Source organism: Lissotriton helveticus, chromosome 10 (assembly GCF_964261635.1).
Source record: "Lissotriton helveticus chromosome 10, aLisHel1.1, whole genome shotgun sequence".
Classification (NCBI taxonomy): Eukaryota; Metazoa; Chordata; class Amphibia; order Caudata; family Salamandridae; genus Lissotriton; species Lissotriton helveticus.
In genome coordinates, this window is record NC_136071.1 from 1,207,601,397 (window position 1) to 1,207,614,645 (window position 13,249).

The window sequence follows — 13,249 nt, forward strand, 5'->3', positions numbered from 1 at the left end:
GTGGCCAAATGAGCAAGGGACTCACGTCTGAGCATACCCTGCCACACTTAGGGCGAACAAAGTGATACAAAAGGGGATGATGGACGGAGCGTTTGAGCAAATCAAATACTCACCCCCAGTCAACTGATCTGGGTTTAATCCATCACCGTTCTTTAGCTCACTAAGCCACCCCAGTTCAGACATGGCCATATGCAAATCAGTCTGTCCCTGTGCCTCATGGGAACAGTCCAGCCCGAACTGCCAAGCCATGTCTTCCCTGGACCGGAAACAAGCATCCTGGGACCGGTTTCGGATTCATAATCCTCATCCGCCAGGCTATCTTGAATCCAGTGGCCAAGTGAGCAAGGGACTCATGTGTGATCATACAAGGCCACACTTAGGGCGAACAAAGCGATACAAAAGGGGATGATGGATGGGGCGTTTGAGCAAATCAAACACTCACCACCAGTCAACTGATCTGGGTTTAATCCATCACCATTCTTTAGCTCACTCAGCCACCCCAGTTCAGACATGGCCATATGCAAATCAGTCTGACCCTGTGCCTCATGGGAACAGTCCATCCGGAACTGCCAAGCCATGTCTTCTCTGGACCGGAAACAAGCATCCTGGGACCGGTTTCGGATCCATAATCCTCATCAGCCAGGCTATCTTGAATCCAGTGACCAAGTGAGCAAGGGACTCACGTCTGAGCATACCCTGCCACACTTAGGGCGAACAAAGCGATAGAAAAGGGGATGATGGACGGAGCGTTTGAGCAAATCAAACACTCACCCCCTTTCAACTGATCTGGGTTTAATCCATCACCATTCTTTAGCTCACTCAGCCACCCCAGTTCAGACATGGCCATATGCAAATCAGTCTGACCCTGTGCCTCATGGGAACAGTCCAGCCCGAACTGCCAAGCCATGTCTTCCCTGGACCGGAAACAAGCATCCTGGGACCAGTTTCGGATTCATAATCCTCATCAGACAGGCTATCTTGAATCCAGTGGCCAAGCGAGCAAGGGACTCACGTCTGAGCATACCCTGCCACACTTAGAGCGAACAAAGCGATACAAAAGGGTATGATGGACGGAGCGTTTGAGCAAATCAAACACTCACCCCAGTCAACTGATCTGGGTTTAACCCTTCACCATTCTTTAGCTCACTCAGCCACCCCAGTTCAGACATGGCCATATGCAAATCAGTCTGACCCTGTGCCTCATGGGAACAGTCCAGCCCATACTGCCAAGCCATGTCTTCCCTGGACCGGAAACAAGCATCCTGGGACCGGTTTCGGATTCATAATCCTCATCCGCCAGGCTATCTTGAATCCAGTGGCCAAGTCAGCAAGGGACTCATGTGTGAGCATACCCGGCCACACTTAGGGCGAACAAAGCGATACAAAAGGGGATGATGGATGGGGCGTTTTGTGGTATATAAATAAATAATACCGGATCTATTTTTGTCTAGGCATAGCAATAACAGATAGCTCAATAAATAAGAGTCAAGATTCGAGGTAGTAGGAGTTTGCAGGTTTAATACAGCATAAAGGACAGGAACAGGACAACCTGCACAGGAATAGGATGGCAGAGCCCGGCAGCTGCCGGGGCTGGATCTGGGATGAGCGCGCTAACATTTAATAACAATACACGATCATATATACTAAAACAGTTGCATTACAATACATACGATAGGCGGAGCAGTGGGTGGAGCAGTAGGCGTGACGTGTAGCAGTCGCGAAAGATAAGGGTGAAAGTGGGTGTAACAGGGCGTGTACATAGACATGTGATACAAACGTAACAGAATATGTCATGAATGGGGCGGAAACATGGAGGGGGCTACCTAAGGAGCCGGGACCTCTAACCTGGTTGTGCGCGCAAACTGGCAATGACGTGTTACTAGGAGAAGCTGGGGGCTATGAACTCTGTGCTAGGAGCAGAGACTGAAGTCTGGAGAGTCAGGGCGACATGTACCTAAGCAGTATCTAGTATCTGATGTTTAGAGAACATGTTGATAGAATCCAAAAGTTATCGGGGTAAAGGCTAACAGACTCTAAGACTGGAGCATGCATTATTCTACATGTAGTGCGTGATGAAGAATATTAAATGATCATTAATACAGTATTTCTCTAACATGGAGACGTAAAGGCTAGACTATGATGGTAACTATTGATGCAGTTCAGTAGCTTAGGAATGCAGAGAAGGAGGACTGAACTGATAACTGGAATCATAACATACTCTTGGCAGACTCAGAGGCAGAGCCAGGCTGAACCGGGCACTGCAAGGCAGGAAGTAAGTGAAGGGTCAGGGATACAGGTGGGGGCCGTGTCGCTCCTCAGCGAGGCTCAGGAGACAGAAGCTGAATCTGGTGTCCAGGCCCTTTTGAGGCCTAGAAACGGGAACTTTACAATGAAATAACGTGCACACTGAGGAACGTGGCAACGTAGCTTTACATAGGCCTGATATTCGTAGTATTCACGAGAACCGGAAACTGGCATACTAGAGATGGACACAACTATAATTGCGTCTTTAATCGAACATGGGGAATACATATGCATATTAATCATGCACACATAACATATGATGGAGGACGCGTAGGGACACAGAACATGGCAAAATTTACTTTTCCACATTCCCTCCTTGTCACTACGTTTCCATCAGGAAACATCAATATTCATGATACCATCTATCATTTCATACAGTATCATTTGCTCGTCTCGAATTTTCTGGGAACGGGTTTTAGAACGGGACTTGGGACTAGGAATACAAGAGGTAGCACAAATGCCGCAAATCGCAGGGCCACATTGTATACAGAGGCAGCAGCTGAATATGATCGCTACTGCAATACCTAGAAAGGACAAGACTTTCCATCCCCAAGCGGAAATTATATTCCAGAACCAACCGGACCATGTCCAGGTGCCTGGATCTTGGTGTAACAGATGGGCAATTTTATGGAGTCTGGTTATAGCTGAATAAACAGACGGCGCGTTATTTGGAATGAAAATGCAGCAACTAGATCCGATGACTCTACAGGCCCCGCCCCTATCGGCCAATATGACGTCAAGGACGAGACGATTCTGCAAAACGACAAATCTCATAGCAGATTGCTCTTCAGTCAAGTTACCTAGGGCAGAGGCAGTCTCATTAACTACTGCTTCAAGGGTTCTGGTTAACCTACGAATTAGCTTACTATTCTGGATAGGTCCTATAAAGAAGAAGAAACCTCTATTGAAATCTGTATACTGTTCTAGAGCAGTTTCAGTATAATCGACAATTGGGGACTCGATCTCCCTTCTATGTCTAATGTGTACTAGATGTGTGTTTCTGTGATAATCAGATGGGGCTAGGAAAACAGGTGGCAGTAGGAAGGCAATGTAACAGGTTCCCTCCCAATCGAGGGGCAGACGAACATATGCGGTCTGACCACAAATAAAATAAGAATGACGTGAAGCTTTGAAAATAGATTTCCCACTGTCACTATATTTGATAATAGTAGTACAATCACTATGTCCTACATGTACGGAACCATAATTTCTAACACATAATTCGCCTTTGACTGGTAGTACTGAAATAGCAGGTAAGTCTAGAGTGGAATCAGACTGAACATTCAGGACCATAAAATTCGAAGAATAATTACCTAAATTGTAAACTTCATTTTCTAGATCTAACCCTGTTCTGTGGGGAAGACCTTGCTTGTCTGGAAAACATGTACTGTTAAGGAAAGACATATCTGTTGAGGATGACGTTAACGTGGACCATGCTCCACACGAACCATTATGTGAAAATGGATAAGGAAAGAGTGGCAGAACTCCCTTCGGGGTCTGGAAAGGGGGGAGTCGACCACACACCCAACAATTAGTGGCATTGCTGGTCTGGTGTGAATAATGTAACATGCGGATAAAAGAATTGTTACGCATAGCGAGGCGGTAAGAGAGTTCATGAGGAGGCAGATCACTAAACGTGTGCTCTACTGTAGCATTAGAGGACTTATTTACATGAGAAACTGGAAAATACAGGTAAAATGCATAACTGGTGCAGGAAATCATAATACTGAGAAATAATATGAAACTTAGAAAAACGATACATCGGATTGAGTTTTGACTAACTCTCTCACTATGGGGGTCTAATTTATACATGTCAGAAACCGGTCTAACCGTTTCACCTAGGGGAGGACTTAGACAATCAAACTGGCTGACTTATTTTACTAGACCTTAACTTTTTCTTATACTCCTGTTGCGGAGTTGTCTCTAACAGGGAGGGTGCAGTATCAGTGTCTTTTGCGGGACAGTCCTTAAGAATAGTACTTTGGCAGTCCTTTAAATGCTCGGAAATGTTCTTTGAAACGGGCTTCAATCCATAAAACCTTTTGATATGTGAAAGATGCACCCAGCCTTTGCGTCCCTCCAACTTCACGGCTGTACGGGTGGCGAGGAGGACCTGTCGGGGCTCCTTCCAGCGAGGCTCCAGCGGACTTGAACGATCGAAATTTCGCACTAGGACCATGGATCCGGGAACGATTTCATGCGGTGCCACCTCGGTATTGTCTGGAAATGCGGCGGCAACCTGTGAACGACAAGAGTTGAGGGCAGACATCAAGGAAGCTAGGTAATCTGTCAGCATATTACTTGAAACATCGGTAATACTTCGGGGTCTAGGAGTACCCCACATGTTAGGGGGGCGGCCGAAAACGACCTCATACGGGGACAGACCTGATCTGGAATGTGCGACCATGCGCATATAGAACAGAGCAACTGGCAGAGCTACTAGCCAGTCCACACCTTTCTCTTGACAAACTTTTGCAATGCGGATTTTCAAAGTCTGGTTATGTCTCTCTACGAGACCGGCTGCTTCAGGATGGCGTACACAATGGAACTTCCACTGGTATCCTAACAAAAGGGAAACATGCTTCATGAGTTCAGATGAGAATGGCTGGCCGTTGTCAGAATATACGACTCTAGGGAGTCCATAACGGGGGAAGAACTCACGAACCAACTGCTTGGCAGTGGTCGCGGCTGTGTAATCTGGGACAGGATATGCCTCCGTCCACCTGGACAAAGCGCATACAACTACAAGGACGTACTTGAAACCTCGACATCGCTCCATCTGAATGTAATCCATCTGGAGGACTTCGAAAGGGTGGTCAGGGGGCTGGAATCCACCTTGTTCCACCGGGACACTTTTACCTGGATTGAACTGACAACATATCATACAGGTACGGACTTTCTGCTTGGCTGCAGCTCGTAAATGCTTGTTGAACCAAATGTTCTGGATACTGTCTAACATTGCTTTTTCCCCTAAATGTGCTGGACTATGTGCGGTATTGATAATGACTTGAACCATCGAGTCGGGGAGAAACCATGTGGCTTTACCCTTCGTTACCCATCCCTGATCTGTCTGGACCCTCCTTGTTCGGACCATTTCTTGATTTCTTCGGGGGTAGCATGCAACTGGATATCTATGACATCTTGAGTAGGGTCTTTAACTGTCATACATGTAGTCGGATCTGGAGTATGTGTCTGTGTCGGATTAACTGAAATGTCTGGAGTCTGTGCTGTGCGATCTGCTAGATCATTACCCTGGGAAATAATGTCAGTAACTTTCATATGTGCTTTGCACTTCATGATAGCAATAGATGTCGGTAAATGTATGGCATCTAACAGAGCCTGAATAAGGAGACCATGCTGAATCTTGGTTCCATGAGAAGTCATGAAACCTCTCTCCTGCCAGAGCACTCCGAAGTCGTGTACAACTCCAAATGCGTAACGTGAATCTGTGTAAACATTAACTTTCAGGTTCTTAGCGTGTATGCAGGCTTGAGTCAGAGCAACTAGCTCTGCTGCTTGAGCAGACAGGGTGTCAATGCGGTGTGTCTCTATAACTTCGGTGTCAGTAGTCACTGCATACGCGGCGACTAGTTCTCCTGTACTAGTTCTCATGCATGAACCATCCACATAAAGTGTCAGGTCGGGATCTGGTAATGGAATATCTGTCAGATCTTGTCTTGGCTTAGTCATAATGTTGACTACTTCCACACAGTCGTGTGTGGCAGAATTCGAATTAACTGACGGTAACAATGTAGCAGGGTTTAGGACGTTGCAGCGTCTGATTTCTATGTGTGGCTGAAACAGTGTCAATTCATAACCTGTTAAACGTGCAATTGTCAAGTGCTGAGTTTGTGTTCGGTTTAAAAGAACTTCCACGGAGTGTGGAACTTGTACTGTCAGGGAGTGTCCTAAGACTATGGAATCACTTTGTCTGATAGCTAGTGCTGTGGCTGCAACTGACTTGAGGCACGCAGGCAGAGCCTGGGCTACAGGATCTAATGTGCTCGAAAAATAAGCACAAGGCTTGTATTGTCCTGCTTGGTCTTGTGTGAGGACAGATAATGCTGTACCTTCGCGTTCTGTGACGAAAAGTGTAAAAGGCTTACTGTAGTTCGGTGTTGCTAGAACTGGAGCTTGACATAGGGCTTTCTTTAACTCATTGAAACTAAGTGCATGTTCAGATGTCCAAGGGAGGACAGTCGATACGGCTGCCTCCTGTGTCGTTAACTGTATCAGTGGTTTAGCTAGAAATGCATACTGAGGAATCCATTGTCTGCAATAGGAAGTAAGGCCAATAAAAGCACGTACCTCCTTCTGGGTCCTTGGCTGAGGAAGACTCGCTATTAACTGGATACGGTCTGGTGTCAACTGCCTACCCCTCTTGGACAGTAAGTGTCCTAAGTAGACCACTTGCTGGACACAGAATTGAAGCTTAGAAGGGGACACCTTGTGCCCCATCTCGGCTAGGAAATACAAGACTGTAAGTGAGGCTCGCTCGCAAGCACGTTCAGAACGGGCTGTGATCAGTAGATCATCGACATACTGGAGCAGGGCAGTGTCAGTTGGCATGTGAATGTTGTCTAGTTGTCTCTTGAGCGCTTGACTGTAAATACTAGGACTTTCTGTGAAACCTTGAGGAGCGCGTGTGAACATATAGCTCCTTCCATTTAAACAAAATCCGAAAAGAAACTGGCTGTCTGGATGAATGGGGACACTGAAAAACGCATTCTTGAGGTCTATGACAGTGAAAAATGAAGCTTCGGAATCAATGGCTGTCAACAGGGAAGAGATATCTGGGACAACTGGGTACTGGGGAATAATACATTTATTGAGTTCTCGAAGGTCAATCACTAATCGATATACTGGAGGTGCATTCGGATCAGTACGTTTCATGACAGGAATGATCGGAGAATTACATACATTGGAGTCAGTTTCTACAACTACTCCTTGAGCCATGAGCTCGTCAATAATTTTAGATAAGGCTGCTACAGCCTCAGGTGGCAATCTGTACTGCCTGATTCGTGGTAGGACTACACCTGGCTTGATAGTCACACGATGGGGTGTGATTTGCATAAAACCAACATCAGTTGGACCTTGCGCCCATAGATGCTGCGGAACATTAGACAATCTCGGATCAAAATCTCGTAATACATAGTGACCCTTGAAGTCACGTAGGAACAATCGTATTCCCTCGGGGGAACAGCATATAACTGCACCTAACTCTTTCAGTGTCTTAATGCCTAATAAATTCTCTGGACATGACTTGTAAGTAACAGATCAGTAGTGCGGGACAATGGACCTACTTCTAGAGTAACTGGCTTTGATATTTCATTTACAATAGGCTTTCCTGAAAATCCAAGGGAAACATTTCTAGAGCCTGAGAGCGGAGCCCCTGGAACTTCGGCGTGACTTATAGTGGTCCTACTTGCCCCTGTATCAATCAGAAACTTTCTATCTTTCCCTAATACTTGACTATGAACATAGGGACCTTCTTGATCTACAGGTATCTCGATGAGAGGCAAGCCTACCTCCCTCTCTAGGCTGTTTCATGAATACGGTTGATACTCTGGGTACTCGGACTGTGCATACTGGTACATCTGCTGTGTAACATGCTGTGTTGCAGCGATAGGCTGCGGTGCTGTAACTGTCTGTGGTGCATTCTGTGGCTGAGGAGTCTGTGCAACTTGTTCTTGTCTAGGCGGACGTGGTCTTTCTTTAGTCTTACCGGTAGCTATGTTGTGTTTCAGAACTGCACACTCGTTTATAAAATGACCTGGCTGTTTACAATAATTGCAGTTTCCTTTAACGGGAGCTGCAGGATGACTGGCTTGATTCGGACCCCTTTTCTGACTGTCTTGAGGAACAGATTGTGCAACTAGTACTTTCATTTTCGTGTCTTTCATACGTTTCCTTTCATGTTCTTGTTCTTCTCTGATTCTATTCTGGTGATATTGAAGCATCTGTAACATTTGGGACGGGGTATTGGCTTGCCAGGTACTTTCGACTTTCAAAACTCGGTTTTTAATTTGTGGACTTGAATTCTCTACTAATTTAGTAACAAAAAGATGAGGGTACGACTCGCTACTTGTCTTGAGGCCACTGTTTATGGTAAAACATTTCTCAAATCTAGAATAAAAATCACTAATATCTTCGTCTTGTTTCTGTTTACAGGCTGAGATTGCATCCCAGTCTTCTTTTCTAGTTGTCAATAATCTAGGCAAAACTTGTATTAATAATTCTGGTAATTCTTTACATTTATCTCCAAGACCGGTACCTGGTACTCCTGCCTTGTCTTCAGCTTCTAGGACTGTCCAATCGATCTTTTTCTCTCCCACCTCCCATTCTTTTTCTTTGAGTTTCTCGTATACCCCTGCGGGCAACAAGACTTTTAACATTTTAATGATATCTGGATACGTGTATTCTCCCATACGGAGCATGTCTTTTAATTCTCGGTGGAACCCTGCTGGATCTTTATCATGACAGGGAATTAACTTTTTCATCTCTAAGAGTTCCATCTTTGTAATCGGGGTGTAAACAAACACTCGTTGCATTCCACCACCGTCTGTCTTAATTGGATGTACTTCTCGTAACGGATTCTGTCTGTCTATGTAAAAGGGTTTACTTTCTGGGGGTGAGACATGAACAAAATGTGGGTTCAGAAACGTTCTGTATTTGTGGCGCTGTTCTAGAATGACACTAATTAAATCGGTACCTAAACCTTTCCATTTATACTGTAGTAACTCGTTCAAGACATCGTGTAACGGACCTGGATCAGAATGTTGACCCTCATACAATGTAATGAGGTGCTGGATCATATACATACCCGCCAGTCGTTGCTCGGCTGGGGGCATTTTCAGAAACATTTGTGCCACTATTTCGTCTGGAAAAGTGGTAGAATCAGTAATCCATCGGACTGCTGATCGGACTAGTTCTTGTTCATGCATGGTACTTAACTCGCTATAACCGATTCGTGATTTCAGAATGTGATCGGTAGCTTGAAATACTTGTTCTAGAGAACCTTGTTCTGATGCTGGATGGTGAAAAACTGGCTTGTATTCTAGACGTAAATGGCGATCTGGAAATCTAGATTTTCCTACATACGCTATTCTGTCGGGATTCTCGTCCTCTACCTCTTCAGTATCAGAGTTACTTTCTTTCTCGCTTACTCGTGCTTCTTTGCGTTGTTCGTGTATCCTTATTATTTCTTTACGAATCTTCTTGTACATACTCTCTATACAACTGATGGTCTTATGCTTACCCTCGGCTATATTATCACTCCACCTTGTCAGGACTTTCATTTCGGCTCGATCTTTGGTCGGATAATCTTGTTCTCGTATTAAACAATTAATCAGAAACTTTAATAGCATGAGCTGGACTTCAACTTTTCTTTGGCACATGACGTCACTAATACTTTCTGGATCATTCCCTGTACGGATGAAACGATATATTCTGTCTAGATCTTCTTTCATATCTGGTAGGGTGACTAGATACTCGGTCACCTTTCTCACGCGTAATGAATATAAAACCATATTAACCTCGCCTGGGACTGGATCATAGCCACATTCGGTAAGGGCTTTTCTTATTTCTGCAACAGACTGATATCTGGGCGTACGCTGTGACGCTTGTGCATGTAATTCGGCTAACGTTAAACGCTTATGTGGCGGCGGGGTTCCTAGAGGACCTCCCCCTGCCGCCCCTAAACTAGAGTCGTCTACTGATGCTCTTCGTCCTGGCAGAGTGGGAAATGGAAATGCAGGCTGGACTTGTATGGCGGGCTGGACCGGGGGTACCGTAACAGGTACTCCGGTGTCTGGAGGAACGGGAAGTGCCTGATTTACAGGGACTGGCGGAGCGGGAACAGGATTTGCATATTCCGGGACTGTGTCGTCCAAATAGGACGAAATGAAAATATCAGCTGCGGTCGGTTTGTGACGTAGCTTGGTCGGAACTAGTGGTGGCGGAAAATTGCTGGATGCCTCTGGGGTCGCTTTTGGCAAGCCCTCGGCAAGAAGAGGATACATACCCTTAATGAGGGCGTTCCTCTGTCTGTCTGACTGTTCGGTTTTGACTCGTTCACCAATCTCGATTAATTCCCTTTCTTGGGCTCGTTCTAAGGATTCTCTACTTAATTCAGACTTTCTGATTTCTTTTTCGGTTCTTTTATGAGATTCTTTGCGCCATAACTCAATGGCATCTTTCTGTGACTGTCTGGCTTTCTTTTTCCATAATGCCTCTTCTACTCTCATGATGCACTCGGCATCCCACGTACCTGATACGGGCCATCTATACTTTTCTTCCAAACCTTTGGTATACTCTACCCATAAATCTAGATACAATATGGCGCTTATGCCATGCTTCTGATACATGAAATGACCAGGACTGTCCCTAGGCGGGACAGGAACTGCTGCTTCTAGCAGACCTTTTCTGGTTTTTAACTGACGCAGTTTTGAAAAGAGCGGCATGACTGAACTATAATCTGGACACAACACAATACACAATAAACACGATAATTACTTCACACTCATACCACGACATTAAAATACATGAATAACATTCAGAATAACAGTTCGAACAGAATACTACCTGGAATACGGAAAACAGAATACATAAATTTTCTCGAGAACAGAACTGACTAGAACAGAAACTAGATGCACTGCTAAAACAGTACGAAACTTACCGGTCTCATGAAGAGACACGTCAGGACCCGCATCCACCGAAGTGGACACTTCGTTTGGGATATGTGTACCACCAAAACCCCACGGACCAGAGTCAATTAGATTGACCCTGTCTAGATACTACCCCAGCAACGGTACTCACCGGGCAGCAAGAACGGAAGGCCTCGGACTGGACTGGACTGCTTCGACGCCGGACGGACGAACTTCAGACTTCTGTTACGGGTGGACCTCCGGATACCTCGGACCTTGGACTCTCGCCTTGGGCTCTGGTCGGGACTCGCCGCATTCCTCCACCGTCTCGTCTGGATGCTGGACCGCCTCCTCCGTCTCCTCCGTGGGCCTGAGGGATACTTGAAGCAGAAATATCTGCCGGTGCGCAGAAGAGTTCCGTCACGACTGCAGAGGGTCAGGGGGTCGGCGTGGCTTCACCGACGCGTGGGGAAAGGGCAAGTCCCTATTCGGGCGCCATTATGTGGTATATAAATAAATAATACCGGATCTATTTTTGTCTAGGCATAGCAATAACAGATAGCTCAATAAATAAGAGTCAAGATTCGAGGTAGTAGGAGTTTGCAGGTTTAATACAGCATAAAGGACAGGAACAGGACAACCTGCACAGGAATAGGATGGCAGAGCCCGGCAGCTGCCGGGGCTGGATCTGGGATGAGCGCGCTAACATTTAATAACAATACACGATCATATATACTAAAACAGTTGCATTACAATACATACGATAGGCGGAGCAGTGGGTGGAGCAGTAGGCGTGACGTGTAGCAGTCGCGAAAGATAAGGGTGAAAGTGGGTGTAACAGGGCGTGTACATAGACATGTGATACAAACGTAACAGAATATGTCATGAATGGGGCGGAAACATGGAGGGGGCTACCTAAGGAGCCGGGACCTCTAACCTGGTGGTGCGCGCAAACTGGCAATGACGTGTTACTAGGAGAAGCTGGGGGCTATGAACTCTGTGCTAGGAGCAGAGACTGAAGTCTGGAGAGTCAGGGCGACATGTACCTAAGCAGTATCTAGTATCTGATGTTTAGAGAACATGTTGATAGAATCCAAAAGTTATCGGGGTAAAGGCTAACAGACTCTAAGACTGGAGCATGCATTATTCTACATGTAGTGCGTGATGAAGAATATTAAATGATCATTAATACAGTATTTCTCTAACATGGAGACGTAAAGGCTAGACTATGATGGTAACTATTGATGCAGTTCAGTAGCTTAGGAATGCAGAGAAGGAGGACTGAACTGATAACTGGAATCATAACATACTCTTGGCAGACTCAGAGGCAGAGCCAGGCTGAACCGGGCACTGCAAGGCAGGAAGTAAGTGAAGGGTCAGGGATACAGGTGGGGGCCGTGTCGCTCCTCAGCGAGGCTCAGGAGACAGAAGCTGAATCTGGTGTCCAGGCCCTTTTGAGGCCTAGAAACGGGAACTTTACAATGAAATAACGTGCACACTGAGGAACGTGGCAACGTAGCTTTACATAGGCCTGATATTCGTAGTATTCACGAGAACCGGAAACTGGCATACTAGAGATGGACACAACTATAATTGCGTCTTTAATCGAACATGGGGAATACATATGCATATTAATCATGCACACATAACATATGATGGAGGACGCGTAGGGACACAGAACATGGCAAAATTTACTTTTCCACAGTTTGAGCAAATCAAACACTCACCACCAGTCAACTGATCTGGGTTTAATCCATCACCATTCTTTAGCTCACTCAGCCACCCCAGTTCAGACATGGCCATATGCAAATCAGTCTGACCCTGTGCCTCATGGGAACAGTCCAGCCGGAACTGCCAAGCCATGTCTTCTCTGGACCAGAAACAAGCATCCTGAGACCGGTTTCGGATTCATAATCCTCATCAGCCAGGCTATCTTGAATCCAGTGGCCAAATGAGCAAGGGACTCACGTCTGAGCATACCCTGCCACACTTAGGGCGAACAAAGTGATACAAAAGGGGATGATGGACGGAGCGTTTGAGCAAATCAAATACTCACCCCCAGTCAACTGATCTGGGTTTAATCCATCACCGTTCTTTAGCTCACTCAGCCATCCAAGTTCAGACATGGCCATATGCAAATCAGTCTGACCCTGTGCCTCATGGGAACAGTCCAGCCCGAACTGCCAAGCCATGTCTTCCCTGGACCGGAAACAAGCATCCTGGGACCGGTTTCGGATTCATAATCCTCATCCGCCAGGCTATCTTGAATCCAGTGGCCAAATGAGCAAGGGACTCACGTC